The sequence below is a fragment of the Urocampus carinirostris genome, chromosome 14, assembly GCF_059441175.1.
Source record: "Urocampus carinirostris isolate Australia breed hairy pipefish chromosome 14, RoL_Ucar_1.0, whole genome shotgun sequence".
In the NCBI taxonomy this organism is placed as follows: domain Eukaryota; kingdom Metazoa; phylum Chordata; class Actinopteri; order Syngnathiformes; family Syngnathidae; genus Urocampus; species Urocampus carinirostris.
In genome coordinates this window covers 39,127,223-39,145,721 of record NC_142362.1, presented here as the reverse complement: position 1 = coordinate 39,145,721, position 18,499 = coordinate 39,127,223, and positions in this window count along the sequence as shown.

Sequence of the window (18,499 nt, the reverse complement as noted above, 5' to 3'; positions counted from 1 at the left end):
AGCTCGATTGGAAGGACGACACCGGTAGGTGAAGTCTGGGGTATGGTAATAAAAATGAGTGGGATCAGGAGAGAGCAGGAGTATCCAGTAATGGTGGTGGGGGAATAACGGCTGTGACGGATGGAGAAAAAGCGAAGTTGCTTGTTAATAATTTTGTAAGAGTACACAGCCCTGGAAATCTAACGGGTGTCTGCAAAAGAAGATGAAGGCAAACGTTAGATAGATAGATAGATAGATAGATAGATAGATAGATAGATAGATAGATAGATAGATAGATAGATAGATAGATAGATAGATAGATAGATAGATAGATAGATAGATAGATAGATAGATAGATAGATAGATAGATAGATAGATAGATAGATAGATAGATAGATAGATAGATAGATAGATAGATAGATAGATAGATAGATACTTTATTCATCCCCGCAGGGAAATTCACATTTCCAGCAGCATCCCTGAGCTGAGAACAACACAATAATAAAGCAAAAATAATACAATATACAAATACCCAATGTGACGTGCAAATGCCCACTGTAGCGTGTTATATAGAATATCTAAGTAGTGCTACACAGAATGCATATTGCAATAAAATTCGGTAATATGCAATGTAGGGGGTGTGGCTTAATGTGGGCTTATACTCTGCTGGGTAGGGTTAAAGAGCCTCATGGCATGAGGAAGAAAAGATCTCTTCAGTCTGTCCGTAGTACAAGACAGTGACAGCAGTCTGTCGCTGAAACTGCTCTTCTGTCTAGAGATAATGCTGTGTAGTGGATGCGATGGATTGTCTATGATTTAACGCAGCTTTTCCAGTGCCCGTCTCTCAGCTACTGTTGTCAGGCTGTCCAGCTCTGTGCCCACAACAGAGCTCGCTTTCCTCGCCAGTTTATTGAGACGAGAGGCATCCTTCTTCTTGACGCTGCCTCCCCAACACGCTGCCGCATAGAAGAGGGCGCTTGTCACAACTGTCTCATAGAATATTTTCAGGAGCTTTGTGCAGATTTTGAAGGAGGCCAGCCTTCTGAGGAAGTAAAGTCGGCTTTGGCCTTTCCTACATAGAGCTTCTGTGTTGGCAGTCCAGTCCAGTTTGTTAAGCCGGTACCAGGAGATGTTGGATAGGAGGTGTAGAGCAAAAAAGTCTAACACAAAAAAATGACTTCTACATTCTTTGTTTCAAGTAACTCCGAACTTTGAAATGAATGGAATGACTGCGTCCCTTTTTGGACAGTTCCCAGTCGTATGGTATATTGTGGTGATTTGTCACCCTATACCATAATGGAATCTGATAACAAGAAGTTTTGAATGTAATTAAAACATTCAAGGCTATGTATTGTTGGGAATTAAATATCAAAAAGTACCGTTTGGCAAATTGTTCGGATTAGTTATCTGACTCCATTAACCAAACACAACCTACATTCACCCAACAATTTATGCGCGCTCGTTTCTTGAGGGATAAGATGAACAGGAAGCCGACATTTCCACACGGGGGAAGATTTGATTTCATTAACAAATTAACAAAGTGTACTCCATCGAAAACAGCCGAATTAGCAACGTTGGAGTCTCTGGGAAGCCTTTTTCTTCTTTCTTAATGGCGTGCCGACTCCTCCCATGGGCGCGCCAAGGAAGCCCGCTGGGCTTTACCATCTTGTAGAAGAGTCCCAATTTCTGGGGTTCTCAAAACAACACCGAGCGTTTCTACGTCATCAGGGCCTTTCTGCGTCACCAGCGTCTGGATGTGCTGATTATCTTATTAGCCGTACGTCCTGTTCCCGCCGTTCCTGTAAACAACATTTTCCACCAGGCTACCCTGACCTCGCACCACAGCCCAGACGGTGAATATCTTTTACATTAAATGTAATTTGCATTCAATCGTATAAAATCCTTTATAGTCCAATGTATGAAATCCTTCAGTATAGATAAAATAATATTCTCACCGTGTGCAATTATGTTGAGGAGACACGTGTATGAGATTCAAGGCTTTGTTAGGACCACAAGGTTTGTCAGTGAATGCAGGAGGGCAGAGACAGTGTTGTCACATTTGAGGAATGGACACACTGCCTTAAACAAAACTTTGAAATTGACAGGAAACATGGCACTGGGTTGTGTGAGCGAGTGTCAAAAAGAAGAATCTTCGGTGTATGTAATAATGACCTGCCAGGTGTACAGTGCTAAAAGAAAAGAAATGAAAAGAAATCTGCTGGAAGTGGGGGTGATGGAATTTAAAATGAAAAATTTGCAGTGGGCCTCAATAGAGGATACTTTTCCATTTTTTAAAGGGCACGGGGCTTTTTGACAGGGTTTGAGGGATGGAAGAGGTGATGGGTATTTGGTGATAGGGGGAGGTAATGCACCAAAACGATGGATTCCATCCACTGTTAAACCTGAAGAAGAAGAAGAAAAAGAAAAAGAAGAAGAAGAAGACGAGGGAAGCACAAAGCACACGTTACCGAGTTACTGCCTCGCTCGGGCAACGGCTATCACTAACCCAAAACATATCATACGATTTCAGATCTGGCCGTAATTTTTGGTACATAAATCGCTGGGCTACTTTCAAAGCTCTGGGAGGAGAAGCGGGCCAAACTTTTTGGCCAGCCCACTTATTGCCATTGTGTAATAGCCAGCCTTGCACAGCTGGTAGAGGAATTAACAGCTACAAGGGCTTCTTTCCAAAACTCTTGTAATAGGTTTACTTTTTTCTCTTTTTTTGTGCCTGTTTCTAGGGCAGCCCAAGGCGGTGGCCTTCTGCAAGGTAGCCTGGTTGGTCCGTGTTTCCTTTCCAATCCACATTTTGAAAGCTTAAAATCTTAGTTTTCTTCAGGGGGCCTTGCAGTGAGCCCTCCCCCATGTGATTCTTGGTGATGGGGATGAAGTAATTCCTGATCTTTTGAAATTATTTGATTATCTTAAAATCAGGCTTATAATCAATACTTTTCTCCCCCCATCTGTTTCCACACGGTTCTTTTTTTTTGAGTCCTGCAATTTTCTCTTGTCGACAATGTCCTTTATTTATTTTTCTAAAATTTTACTTGCCATGTAAATAAATCGTATTTTGTTGAGAATCAAACCATGTTTCATGATACATTTGTGTGTCTATGTTTTTCACTTTACATTGATCAATCATATCCAATATCACTGAACTAATTTGGGTGGGAAATCTTGAGCATCATCTGCTGGCCGAGTCACTAACCAAAGAATCGGATGTCAAACCATCCATTTATTATCTGCACCGCTTATACCCAGTAAGGTCGCGGGGAGATCACAAACCTAATAGATGTAATTTGAAGCAATTCACCCTACAATATTTTCCATACTATGCAAGTTCTTGGATTGGAACAATACTATGTTCCTGGGATCAATACTTTGTTCCTCCACCAATTTCCTCAAAGTTTCAATTTTCTAGGCACATAAAAAAAGTTTTGATTCACTCACAATGACCATTTTTTAAACACACAAATGAATATATTTACAGGTACGTGCACACCCATCGCTATGGGCGTGCCACAAAGGGCCTGGCTCCACCACTCATGGATTTTTCTCTCTCTCTTTCTCTGGTGATCTTGTAATAAGTTTTGTGAAAATAAGTGTGAGCTTCAGCCTTTTCATTGTAATTCCATGCTTTTTTTTTACTATTATTCGGGGGTTTTTAAATGTATGTTTTGTGATAAATCGGAAAACTCTCGTACATTCATTATCAATTTTAATGTGTCATTAAAATTCTGAACTTTGCATTGTTTTCACAATTGGCACTTCATCCTTAATGTTTAACTTGAAACATTCTGACTCAGATCAGCGCGACTAGTAAACATATTTACGAGTTAGCAGCCCTTTAATTGGACAGTGTATTATTTAGGGCCTACAAGTGGTTATGAAAACGTCATTTATTAAAGAAAAGACAATATTACTTTAAATAATTAGCAAAAATACATGAACTGTCAGGGTTTTGTGCCTTCAGTCCTTCTTTCCAGTCTCCTTCACTTTCCCTCTATTAAGGTGTTTGCAATTAAACAATCAGCTACCTCTACCATGAATACCTAAGGCTCCCATCTCACTTTGCTGAACTGTTTTGATTTCTGAAAATTTTCACTTAACAAATAGACCTCCCACAACCTCCTCCTTCAATTTCCTCCACATTCCAGTTTCTCCACTCAAAGACCTGCCACACCAACCCTATCCTTTAAGGTATTTTAAAGTGTCCTTTTCAAACTTCTTGCCACCCAAAGATCCCCTCTAAAGTCTTCCCCCCAAGTATTCCCTTGTCGCACCAAGACCTGCCAATCCAACTGTCTTCTTGATGTCTCATTTTTTTCAAGATTCTCGCCACCCCAAGAATCTTTCTCAAAATCTCTTTCTATGCTATCTCGGTCCCCGGCCCCTTCTCGCCGGTAATGTCTTTGGTTGTTGCTGTTTAAACAAACGTACCCCTAGTGGAGTTAGACAACATGTCTGTGTCCAACATTTGGGTCCTTCCAACACCTCGTGACATGAACTATCAAATAAACATGCATTGGTAAATTACTTAAATGTCAAAAAATGTGCATGTATTTTACATAACATGAGCCTCACCATGGGAGCTGACATAATCAATTTTCGGTGTACCCAATATAACAAAACTTTGCAAAAGAAAATAGACGAACTATGGTGATGTATGGTCACTTTGAATCTCCATAATTCGTGTTCTTCGTTGCACTTTATAGCACTCATTTTCAGTTGTACTACATAATACAGCATTATCTAGTGGTTAAATAATACACACTGTCCCTCTAATGATAAAATACCAAGCCTTTGTCTTTCCAGCTACCATTATTTTGTTGCTATAACAGAAAGGTAATTATGAAACTTCATTTTGCCCTGCCTTTCGCAAGGTTTTTGTTCTTATTGGGTACCCGTAGCAGCAGGATGGTGGAATCATGCCAGCTCCCTCCAGGCCTCATGGTAAAGTAAATATAACTTACGGGTATTTTGAAAAATTCACTTTTATATGGCAGTTCATGTATTTTTAGTGATTATATATAATATATATATATATAATATATATATATATATATATAATATATATATATATATATATATATATATATAAAATCTCATCTCATTAGCTGCACCGCTTATCCTCAGTAGGGTCGCGGGGGTGCTGGAGCCCATCTCAGCAATCATCGGGCAGTGGGCAGGGGACACCCTGAACTGGTTGCCAGCCAATCGCAGGGCACACAGCGACAGACAACTCGCTCGTTCGTTCACACCTAGGGACAATTTGGACCGACCAATCCACCTGAAATGCATGTCTTTGGAATGTGGGAGGAAACCAGAGTGCCCGGAGTAAACCCACGCAAGCACGGGGAGAACATACAAAATCCGCACAGTAAGTTCGGGAGCTGGATTTGAACCCACACAGGAGGTTCCCAATGTAGCGACCCTCGTTCATGCACGACACAAGGTTTCACAATCTCTGATCAGAACTTTCAGAGTTTGTTGTGGCAAATACATTTGCAAATGTAGAATGGATTTGCATACATGTAGAAATTTAGAAAGACTTGCTTTTACGTTTGTGGGAAAAGGTCGGGTAGACATCCTTGAAGATACTCTTGGCAGACATTAAGTTTCCTTGAAGATAGCGTGCAAGGGACGGGACGCTCTGTACTTGATACGTGATACAGGACCGCCTTTTGGGGTGTACTCAATCGAAGCCTAATCGTCACTACCAGCTTTAAATACATTGTCATGTTCCTAGCTCTGTGAGATCTTTATTGACGCATCAATAAAGTGACATCTCCCTCCATAACGAAGCGGGCTCCTGTCTATGTCTTTTATCCACTTATGAGAAGACTTTCTCTCGATTATCGGACCTCCAATTTCTACAACATTTGGCGCCGCAACGTGGATTGGCACTAATTAAGTAAAAAAGAAAAGGGAAAAGACTTCTCAGTGGAACGGTCTCGAATGAGCGGTTGAGGTAAGGAAGATTTTTTTTTCTCTCCTTACTTCGGTTTGCTTGTGGAGATTCGTGGGGGGACAGGAGCCTGTGACGTCGGAGCTAAATTATGAAAATTCGTGCACGTGGGATTTTCCGTCTATAGTCAGGCCCAAGTTCGGACGGATGAGATATATAGACTGAGTTGAGATTTTTATGTCCGACGGGATTCTGAGCTCACAGAGTCCTGTTTGCTTTGGGACATAGGCTGCTTGAAAAAGGAAAAAAGGCTAATTTTACCTGGATAAAATGGTGCAGCGGCGTCGGTATTTGTATATTTATGATTGTCTTGAGATCTGTGTAAAGCTGTGATAAGACGTCGTCATTTGCTGAAGTGACAGTTCGAGAGTAGACGATCTATGTATGGTTAATACGGGGCATGTTTTATGTGTTTCCCTAGTCGATTGATGATTTGGGAGGGATATGTAACCTTGCACTTAAGAAGAAGTGTGGTGCATGGAACCTCGCCATTTTCTACAATCTGAAAGGTTATACCGACGTTAGAAAAATGAGCAGTAATCAGATGTTGTATTATTAAGATATATTCGCATAGAAACAAGCGATACACAGAATGTGTGAGAATTGCTGACATGTTTTCAGTCTGGGAGATGTCTCATTCGGGGATGTTGGTGTGTGTGCCAGCTGGCGTTAATTGTGCGTGTCTCTCTGTATGTGGATGTGTGCGCGGGTGATTTATACTTAACTGTTTTTTGTTTTTTTGTTTTGTTTGGCGTTGGGAGAGGAGTTAAAGAAGCATGGATGAATGATGGAGTGACTGCTTATTCTACATTTTACGGTCTTGTATGTGCGTTAGAGTGTCTTGCTTTTTGTGGGTTGTTCTCGCAACCAAAGCTCACCCCCACCCCACTCTCCGTCTTTCCCCCGTCTTTCGCTCTGTGTGAGTTGAGCTCAACCGTGTATATTCCCGCCCCACCCCCGTCTTTCCCCCGTCTTTCGCTCCTTTACTGTATGGAAAAAAAAAAAAAAGTGGAGGGATTACTTAATTCGTCAAGTGCTCCGTTTGCGTGTGGCCTTTTGATTTGTGGGATCTTGTTCCGATAAACGTGATAAGTATAGTTTGGGTAAATTGAGGAAACAATTTGGCAAGCATTTTCAAAAGACAATGAGGGGCAGATTACTCGATCTTGAGGAAGACCATGACAAATTTAAGAATTTAATTGCTTAGGTGATCTCTTCATGGTCATTTAACCTAGACTAAACATCCGAGTTTGTAAACATAACCGATTTAACAGGATTCAGAAGTCAGACGGACTGTTGAAAAGGGCTGAAGATGGCAAAAAACAAACAAAGACGTTCACTCATCCGTTGTCTGCGCCGCTTGTCTACAGCAGGGTCGTGGGGACACTGGAGCACATCCAGGCTGTCCTCAAACAGTGAGCAGGTGGCAATCTGAACTGATTGCAGCCAGTTTCGAGGAGAAAGAGGTAGACAACTGGGCACCAAGGTCAGTGTGGCACTGATAAAGCTCATGGCGCATTCCTACAGCGGATTACGAGTGGAACGTCACGATGGACTGAGCCAGACGGCCAAGGCCGTCGACGAGGCGGTGACAACGAACAACACGAGTCTGCATTGAATCACGCTAGAATCTTGTTGATTGACGTAGTGTTTACAAATCTGAGGAATATTGATACGTTTGGATTGTGAATTATTTTATTTTTGACACAGAAATACTGCTAAAATTGTATTTTGAATCTGCTTTCCAGGAAAACGGTGATGTGTCTCCAGATGCAGGAGCATCAGGAGGATTATTAAGGAGAATAGGTAACAGGGGAATACCTTTGACTTTATATCAGATACAAGTGCACAATTTAAAAATATTATGCAAGGGGGGGTGTGAAATAGCTGAAAAAACAGGGTTACTGATCTCCGTATTTACAGGCCACGGCAGATGGAGAGAATAATAATGGAAAAGAGTAAATGGAATATTAAAATCAACGATGAACAAGATCTTTGTGAGTACTAGGCTCAACTGAGGGGATGCGCTACAGTTAGCGCTGATGAGTTATCGCATGCAAACTCATTGGATCACGCATTTAACACCGCATGAAATGCTAACAGGCAGACCAGCGCCGCATCTAGGAGGTCCCTATAAGGGGCCGCCACTTGAGCAACTACAAACTGAACTGAGAGACTGTATGAGACAATTGACGGCTGTCATCTACCGGCTGGTTAAGAGACAAGAGTCCAAGGTCGAACAACCATTTGAAAAGACGTCCCAGGGGATCTCGTCTACATCAAGGTTTCAACGAAAGTGGAACCATCCGAGGCGTGAGGGACCGTACACCGTCGTGAGGGCAACGCCGGCCGCAGTCCAGGTCGAGGGTAGCTCAACATGGTACCATCTGAACCGCGGTACCACGGCTCACGCTGCCACCGTCAACGAGACCAAGAGCAGAGCTCGAGAAATCGCAGCGGCGAATGGAAATTGCGGGTCCGAAAGTGCAACCGGAGATCCAAAGAGCGACGCTGCAGTTGCAGACCATGACGCATCCTAGAGACAGCAGCCCGGTTAAGTGTGACACTACTGTATAACATGCCAAAACGGTTGAGGATTTGGAAAGTACAAGTACATTTTACCTCATGAAGGGCTCAATGGCCCTGAGGTATGGAAGCTCGAAAGTACCAAAATTAAACATATTACAGGAAAAAAGAAAAATGTGAGATATGACGAAAATGTGTAAAATATAATTCTTAGAATATGGTTTCGTAAGAAACATGCACTCGAAATCTTTTAAAGGGACAGTGTGTATACATTGACCCCAAGATGTCTTTGCACTGTGGAGTGCAACCGAAGTAAAAGTGCTGAACAGGATAAATAAGGAGAGTCACAGTGCCCAAAGAAGCACTATTTTCTTCTAATTATTACTCTAGTTTACAGTCACGTAGTCACACCAGCGGTCCCTGTTTTGGATGTAAATTGCTAAAAATACTTTATAAGAAAGCTAATTAAACGATTTAGGTTCACTATCAAGACATTTCTAATAAAAACTCGCAGGAAAAAACCTTAACCGAGAACGAACGTTTTATCCAGAAGCTGTAGCAAAGAAACTCAAACGTTTTTGATTGGGTAAGTGTTAGGCACTATGAACGAGACATGCGCATTTTGCTCCATTGCCCAGCGCCTGTGCTAAAAGTAAATAATAATAATAATAATAAAAATACGTAAGTATCTTCAGTTGTAGGGATTTTTAACATTTTCATTTTGGGACAGAGTGGCAGACAAAATGAGCATCAGCACTCATAAGTGACGGCGGGAGGGAGTCGAATTTTAAGTCGCTCGACACTCAAAACGTCACACAGTGAAAATTAAAATCGCTGAATGAAAGTACCGTAGAAATACTACGACAGTAATACGGTAATAGAGAAATGCCCCTAGAGCAAGGGTGTCAAAGTCATTTGAACTCGGGGGCCACACGATAGAACAAACATTCTGTCGGGGGCCTGACTGGTAGATTCAAGAGAAAGAAAAAAAGAGAGGGAGAGAGCGTGAGAAACAAAAGAGATAAAAAGTCATGAGAGAGGGGGAAAAGAAAGGGGGAGAAAGAAAGAAATCCAAAGAGAAATAGAAAGACAGAAGGAGAGAAAAGAAAGCGTGAAGGGTAGGAAGAAAGAGAAAAGAGAGAAAAGGAAAAAAATGAAGTTAGAGCAGAAGAAGTTAAAAAGAGAGAGAGAGAGAGAAAGAGACAAAATAACAAAGAAAGAGAAAAAGAGAGACACAGAGAGTGAAAGAGACAGAGACAGAGTGGGAGAAAAGGGGTGGAAAAGAGAGAGAGAAAGAAAAAGATAGAGGAAGAGAGAAGGGGAAAGCAAAATAGAGAGAAAGAGAAAAAAAAAAGAGAAAATGAAGAGAGAGCAAAATAAAGTAGAGAGAAAGCGAAAGAAATACAGAACAGTGTCTTTGTTCAAGGCACCTGGGTTTCATATTTCAACCTGCAGCCTCTTTGACACCTGTGCCCTAGAGGTATACTAAACAGTATCACAAAACTAACGATTCAATATAGTACTTTGAAACAGAGACATAGTACACTACATCAATTAAAAATAAATAACTACAGAACTAAATACCAAGTTAAGTGCAAGAAGGGCATTTATGAGCTGGCTCTCTTCAATAAATTGAGAAAAAAGCAGTTTTGTCCAATGAAAAAGACTGACTTAACCAATTACCAACAGCAATGACGTAATCTCGAAGCCACGAGATCTCATTAGCTAAGATCGGCGTGCAGAAGAATAAAAACTCGTACAGCAGAACCAAAGTAACGATGATGTAATGCGTTGAATCTTTGTTAAAGAGGAATTAAATGATAATGACAATTTAAAGGAAAAGGTTGCGTCCCCAGCATGAATGATGCATCTGGGACACAGGTACATGGTGAAATGAAAACACTGAGTGTATAATACAAGATAATTATACAGAATAGTTTAAAAAGAAAGAATGTTTAAATAACAAAACTAATCATCTCTCGTTGAATATGCGAATGGCAAAAGGGTAAGAATTTTTAAGACGTGTAGTTATGCTCCTAATAAAGCAAGGGCGAGTAAAACAAAGAAGACGACTAGAAACCGTCCATAATTTCAGTGTCCATCTTTTTCTGGGATGAGTCAGACGAAAGAGAGACATAGATTGTGGACTTAGGTTTTAACTCAGGGGGGAAGTTGAGACATTCCGTAAAAATAAGTTAAAACCTAGTTTTTTCCGAAATTGATGAAAAATTGTCTTCTGAATAAGCTCTCCATATAACTGTTTTTTGAGATTCAAATTACGAAATTTGGACGGATAGAAAAATATTACACAGAAGAAATGTTGTAATATTACAAAATTTACAATGTTTGTCAAATTGATTAACAAAAATCAATTAAGATAACCATTCACCATTAGCAAATCGCCCACATTGAGAACATTTTGGGATGGTATTTTTCATTTTTGGCAAAATCATTCACTTTGAGCGTGAATTACCTGCTTTCTTTGCAAAATACTGTTATTTTGAACAAGTTTACTTACTGAAGAGATCATATATAGGTTATGATTTTTATAAAAGGCAAGACAAAGAGTGAATCATAACAATAAAAACGTCTTTTCTTGGGTTAAATTGACAATTTAACAATCTATCCTAGTCATCTGCCTCGGGGGGAGTGGCCGGCAGCGGGATAGCACATTGAGGATCGGAAGAAAATGCAAATAAAAAGTGCATACAAATTTTTTCTCGAATGTGATCAATCTACAAAAGAGAACACTCAAACACTCAAATCAGGGTAAATGATTCTGACAAGGATAATGGTTAAACTGATCCAGTGACTGTATTTAGTGAAAAAGCAAAATTTGAAATTTAGAACTGACAATTTAAAAAATAAATTGTTTATCTTCTAGTTAGAATTTTGGGATAGAATGCTCAAAATGGATAGGGCATCTTATAGTAGGGATTTTGATTTTCACTTAAAATAAATATAAAAACGTGCAACCAGTCGGAGTGCCGATGGACTACCGAAAACCAAATGTGTTAACGACAGTACAGACTAAAGTGACGGATAATATGCTAAACCTTAATGTGACGATACAGGCGAGAAGGGTACCGACACGCCAAAGTCCAGAAAAACCAACACCCACGGCGACAGCACTGAAGAGTGAGGTTACAACGCCGACAGCCAAAAATGAGTGCACGGCCAGTACGTAAAATTCGGGAAATTGTGTAGAAGAGGAAAACCATAACCCTAACTCGGTAGTTGTGTAGGCACATGGCCTCAATGTGCACTGACTTAATTTGACTAATTAACTTAAATTTTTGTGGGCCCTCTGTCTTGTCATATGTTTTATGTTTGTTCAATGTTGTAAGTGTTTGTATTCTTTCCTGTATTCTTATCTTTCTTGTCTATATGGTTGTCCAGCGTTTAATCGGCCCACGTAACTGAAAGGATTAACAGAAAAATATCGAAGGAAAAGGAGAAAGGGAACAATACAGTACTCATTGAGACGAGAAAAACGTTTTTAAAGAGGTAGACGGTTTAAAATGTATTGTTTTAGATAGAACCGATAGCACGTCTCGTTAGGAATCGAAAACGTTCGTTTTTTTTAGAAATCGTTTTGACGCTAAGGGTGTGCAACATAACGTCCGAGAGCCTATGGAGTTCCCAGAAAAATAAATGTTTTTTCAGTTGGAAAACGATGAATTTAGGGGTGAAAAGTCTAGAAAAATTATGTTTGGTTATTTTAGGTGCTTTAGATTATGTTAATGCCAGAATAACACCAAGAAAGGATAGGATAATAACAAAAAGAAAAAAGTTAACCTATTCCGGTTTTCAGTTCAAAATTGGAAAATTAAGGAATGTGAAGACGAGGAAAAATCCAATTGAGTGAATTGGGATGGAGTAATTTGAGATGGAAGCATTGTTGTACGAAAGTAGTGGAATAGCGTGAGTAAATTCTTTCTTTTCATTGAATATGGAGGAAAAATTCATTGAGTCGAATAAAAATGAGTAAGATGAATCATTGTAGATCAATGCACGTCGTTTTCACATTAAATAGGTGAGGCTAAGATAGTAGATTGAATTGGTTTGGAAAGAAAAATAAAAGATAAATAATTAAATAAATAAGTGAGATGGTTATATGTCAATTTCCCATTGAACTAGTGGGCTAAAAAGCATGTGTTAGAGGGCGTAGGAGAAGGGAAAGTTAAGTAGAAAATGGATTGTTGGCAGAGCAAGTAAGGAAGTTACAAATACAGAAAGATAAAAGTTAGTAAAAGAAGGTAAAGAGGGGAAAAGAAAGTAGGCGTTGAGGAAAAGAGAAGAGGGGGAAATGCAAGTGACAAAAGAAAGGAATGTAAAGGGGAAAAAGTAATTAAATGACATATTTTTGTTGACAATTGGCCGCAGTAAAGAAAGCATATGTTCCGGGTAGACGTGTATAGCTAGATACCATCGGACAACCGAGAGGAATTCCAGAGGAATTTAAAGTTAGGAATGAAATTAAGTCTGGATTAGAATCGATATTGATCTGGAAAACTCCGAATAAGAACGCAGAATGGCTTAATTACATTTATTGATTTATTACAACCAACGACGTTTTATTAATTACATTAATTACATTAACGAGGCCTTTAGTGCAGTAGGAGAGCAAAGCGATTTTCTCTTAGCCAGTAAAGGAGGCGTGTGTCATATGATAAAGGAGGAATGCTGTACTTATATACCTTTATACACAGCCGAAGCAGGAAGCTTCACAAAAGCACTGTCGAAGATTCGTGAGTTGAGCAATGAAGTGACAGTAAATACTGAAAAGAACAGTATCTCTTTTGATTGGTTCTCGTCTACATTTGGGTACTGGGGTAGTCTGTTAGCGAAAGGGGAAATTATTGTGCTAACTGTCGTAATAATTATGTGTTTGTTGTGTTTCTGTGCCATACCTATTCTTAAAAGAGGAATTCTTAAGACTTTTGGAGAACAAATGACAGTAGTGGCTAATACTAGGGTGGCAGAAGCTCAATGAGCACGGTTAGTGATTAAGTATCCAAGCCTATTCCTTAGTGAGGAAGACTCAACTAAATTCAACGCCTTGAATTTTATCTGGCAACGTAATAGTCAGTCTACATTATAATAAAAAATGGAGCATCTGCGGAAAGAGACACATATGATGATCTGGACTGAATACGATATCAATTAGCACTATTGTTAAACACGCAACGCACTATATAGCACTAGGAATAACAGCAACAAATATATTGGTTTCTGATTGTGATTCTTTTGTTGGTATGTCACACTGCCGGGGAGCAAGCTGCTGTCTGGGATGGTCAGGATGCATCGTCGCTTCCGGGTTTTTCGCTGCATGGAAACTGAGCGTGATGCCTGCTGGGATGAACACTCACTCCAACATCTGACTTCACGACACCCGTTGACAAATACGACAATGCATGGTCTTCAAATTGTTCACGGGGGTCAGGCCAAAGGCCAATGTGGATATCACTATCCAGTCATGCACTCATCTTGGAATGTATCGACGACTGTTACCGAAATTTGTTATCACTCACTTATCAGTTCATTTATTCATTTACCTTTATCACGTACCGATCAACCGTCGACGGTCCGCGTGTATAATCCAGTGTGTACGGATAAAGATAAATGAAGGGGGGGTTAGTGCATGGGTCAGATGTTTGGAGTGTTGGGGGTTTTTGTAAATGAAACATGAACAATGAAAGTTAGAATGATCACAGCAGGCTGACCGCCAGAATTTTATTTTATTTTCGATTCGCGTAAACTCTGTCCGTGTATTGATGTCTATGATTTGTAATACTTTGCCACTACTCTGTATTGATTTTCAATTTTAATTTCCATTCAAAATGGGAGTATAAACTCCCAAAAGGGGGGATAAGGTAACAGAAGAAAAAAAAAAAAAAAAAAAAAAAAAAAAAGGGGGGATATGTTGTGGCAAATACATTTGCAAATGTAGAATGGATTTGCATACATGTAGAAATTTAGAAAGACTTGCTTTTACGTTTGTGGGAAAAGGTCGGGTAGACATCCTTGAAGATACTCTTGGCAGACATTAAGTTTCCTTGAAGATAGCGTGCAAGGGACGGGACGCTCTGTACTTGATACGTGATACAGGACCGCCTTTTGGGGTGTACTCAATCGAAGCCTAATCGTCACTACCAGCTTTAAATACATTGTCATGTTCCTAGCTCTGTGAGATCTTTATTGACGCATCAATAAAGTGACATCTCCCTCCATAACGAAGCGGGCTCCTGTCTATGTCTTTTATCCACTTATGAGAAGACTTTCTCTCGATTATCGGACCTCCAATTTCTACAACAAGTTCAGCCCATGCACCCACTCTCTGGTTCTCTCCCCAGATGCAGGTGTGAGATCTGTGTAGTTGTCAGAGCCTGAGATGCTTACAAGACTCTGCGCATCATCTGCCGCACATCCAGACCGGTTTAGCTGAGCAGGCACTCGAGCATGAGACTCTTCGGAGACAGTGGGACTGGTCATTGAAGAACAAACAGAGGCAGATGATTGTGCAGAGGACAAAGACAAATCAGACTGGGGAGAGGGCTGGTCTTGAACTGGGAGAAAGTTAACCAACATCAGCAGGTTACGGTGAACAACCTTTTCATTCCCTGTGATGGTGTCTTGAATTCTGAATGTGTGCGTTTGAGGGTTCATCTCAATAACAGTGTAGATGATAGACTCCCACCTATCAGCCAATTTTCGCTTGCCCCTCTCATTTTTGTTCGCCACAAGGACTCTATCTCCAACTCCAATTGACGGCCCTTTTGCTGCCCTGTTATAGAGTCGAGTCTGTCTGCCCTGTTCCTTTTTTGCATGTTCCTGAGCAATTGACATAGCCTCCTTCAGGTCTTCAGACAGTTTTGCAACATATCTGCCATAGGTGGTAATGTCAGGGTCAGACAAAATGTTCCCAAACAGAGTGTCGACTGGGAGGCGAGGAACTCTCCCAAACATCAAGTAAAATGGTGCATATCCAGTAGTTTTATGAGCAGTGCAATTGTACATGAATGTGAGTGTTTGTAAACGTCTTGGCCAGTCCTGCTTTGATTCAGGGGGCAGAGCTCTGATCATATTACCCAAAGTACGATTAAAACGCTCAACACTTCCATTTCCCATCGGATGGTACGGGGTAGTATGTGACTTACGCACCCCAGATAATTGTAAAAGTTCTGCGACCAAATTGCTCTCAAAGCTTGGGCCTTGATCACTGTGGATCCTCTCCGGAAAGCCATAAACACAAAAATACTTTTCCCATAGAACTTTAGCCACTTGCCTGGCTGACTGGTCTCTACATGGAAAAGCTTGTGCCAATCTGGTGAAATGTTCTGTTATGACCTGTACGTCAACAGATTTGTTGTGTGAATCTTCAGCGGACCAGAAATCAATACAAACAAGTTGCAATGGGCGGGAAGTGGCAATGCTTTCCAGAGGGGCCCTCCCTGCAGGCTCAGTGACTTTGCTGACTATGCAACGCTGACATTGACGAACATGCATCCTCACATCTCTGTCCATATGCAACCAAAAGAATCTCTGTCTGGCGATGCTCAGGGTTCTTGACTGGCCTTGATGGCTCGCACTGTCATGCACCCCTTTTAAAACTTCGGCCTTCAGGCAATCAGGGACCACTAACTGATGACGTTTTGCATTTGAAATCTGATTACGGGATACTCTGTACAAAACATCATCACTCAGAACAAACTTCTCCCAGTGCTTCAGGAGGCCCAGAACTTGACTTGTCTCGTGTGCCCTTTCACGTCTAGACGGTCTTCGAGACCGTTCCACATAAAACCGAAGACGAGACAAAACTCTGTCCCTGGACTGAGCCTCCCGCAGATCATCCATGGAGAAGGCAGGCAGACTGGGTAGTGTATCTGGAATAAGGTGGGGCATGTGGCTTATCAGTTGAGCTGCACGAGTTCTCGCACCGGAGGCCCATTCAGTGTGTGACTGGACAACTGCAACTTCTTGATTGGATACAGTCTGGGCCGACACGAGTACTGACTGGACATTTGTAGCTATAGAATGGGACAGCTTCTCTGCCATGACAGGCTGATCTGTAGAGTCTCTGAGAGTCTGTTGGACGGCTGTATCAGACAAAACCGCAGCTTCCGCAGTGAGATCATGAAGAGGTTCACTGACTAGTCTGTGGCCAACATTCTGACAAAAAGGGACACGGCTGAGAGCGTCAGCAACCGTGTTTTTGGGACCAGGCACATATTTGATTTCAAAATTGTAACTGGCCAGCTTTGACACCCATCTTTGCTCACAACAGTCCAATTTGGGTTTAGTCATAATGTGTGTAAGTGGATTATTGTCAGTCCAGACGGTAAACTCATGGCCTTTCAACCAATGGCTAAACTTCTCACACACAGCCCACTTCAGTGCAAGAAATTCCAAACGGTGAGCTGGGTAGTTCTTCTGTGACCGGGTCAAAGACTTGCTAGCGAACGCAATTGGCCTAGCCACTGTGTCACCTTCACGTACCTGGGACAAAACGGCTCCAAGGCCATCCAGTGAGGCGTCAGTCGACAGCAAAAATGGACGACTAAAGTCTGGATGAGCCAAAACCACAGAATGGATAAGGGCCTTTTTGAGGTCTGTAAATGCCTGGTCGTGGTCAGCAGTCCAGTCACCTGATTTCAGTTTGCGGCCCACTACAGTGCATTTGGGCTTTCTGCCTTTCTTCTGTTTCTGGCCAGCCAGCAGATAAAACAAGGGCTTTGCGAGTGTTGAATACCCCGGAATGAAGTGTTGATAAAAATTTAACATGCCCAAGAAAGACCGCACACGTTTCACAGAAGGTGTCGCTCCATCCGACTCCATCAAGTCCGCCACAGTCATTTTGCTTATACTTTCAACTTTTTCTGGATCGGTTGACACTCCATGTTCATCAATAATGTGCCCCAAGAATTTTACAGATTTCCATAAAAAGTGACATTTCCTGGGGGCCAGTTTCAGATTGTGGGCACGGAGTCTGCTGAACACATTTCAAGACGTCTGAGTGCAGAACTTTCATCAGGGGCAAAAACTAAAATGTCGTCCAAGTAGCATAGCAGACTTAAATAGTTTTGGTCCCCGAAAATGGATGTCATCATCCTCATGAAACTCCCTGGGCTATTACAGAGCCCCTGTGGCAACCTGTTGTACTCATAAAGCCCCATAGGCGTAGTGAACGCTGAGTACTTTCTATCATCTTCGTGTAAAGGCATGTTGTGAAACCCAGACGTCAAGTCCATTGTACTGAAGAAGGAGTTGCCACCAAGTGCTGCTAAGCAATCAGCCTGATGTGGCAGAGGATGAGCGTCTTTCAGAGTCCTCTTGTTCAACCACCTAAGTGTCAGTGCACACACGCATATCACCATTCTTCTTCCAGATGAGAACTAAAGGTGAAGCATATTCACTTGTCAACTTTCGAATGATCTCTTTCTCTTCCATTTCATTCAAAACTTGGCGTAATTTTTGATACTGATTCGGTGGCACACGTCTAAAAGGGAGTCTGAACGGCTTTTGGTCAACCAGATGGATTCTGTGAACAAAGTCCTTGCCTTTCCGCAGTCAAGGTGATTACGCGAGAAGATGTCTTGGTAGTGAATGATCAGCTCTGACAACTTGTCTTTACACTCAGACGATGCATCACAACAGCCAACATCTAGTTCACCCAGGCCAATAGACTGTAGCTTCTCCTCAGCATTACTTACATCAGAGCAGACAGGGGGCAATTGCACAACAGAAGTACTCTGATGGCCACTGACCAGGTCTAGATCCTCCAAAGCAACACAAGGCACCAAGTCAGCCAGCTTTGCATTGCGTCTCAAAAACAGCGGATATTCTGTGACATTCATGACCTTCAGTGGAACCCATCCATCTGCCCACAGAGGTGTGACGATTCTGGCGACCATTAGACCCTTGGGGGCAGATCGTGCCGACGTAGGTTCTGTCATCGCTGCGCTCCCAGGAGATACTCGTGCAGTTTTTGACAGCTTCCCCCACAAGAGGTACTCACGGCCAGGC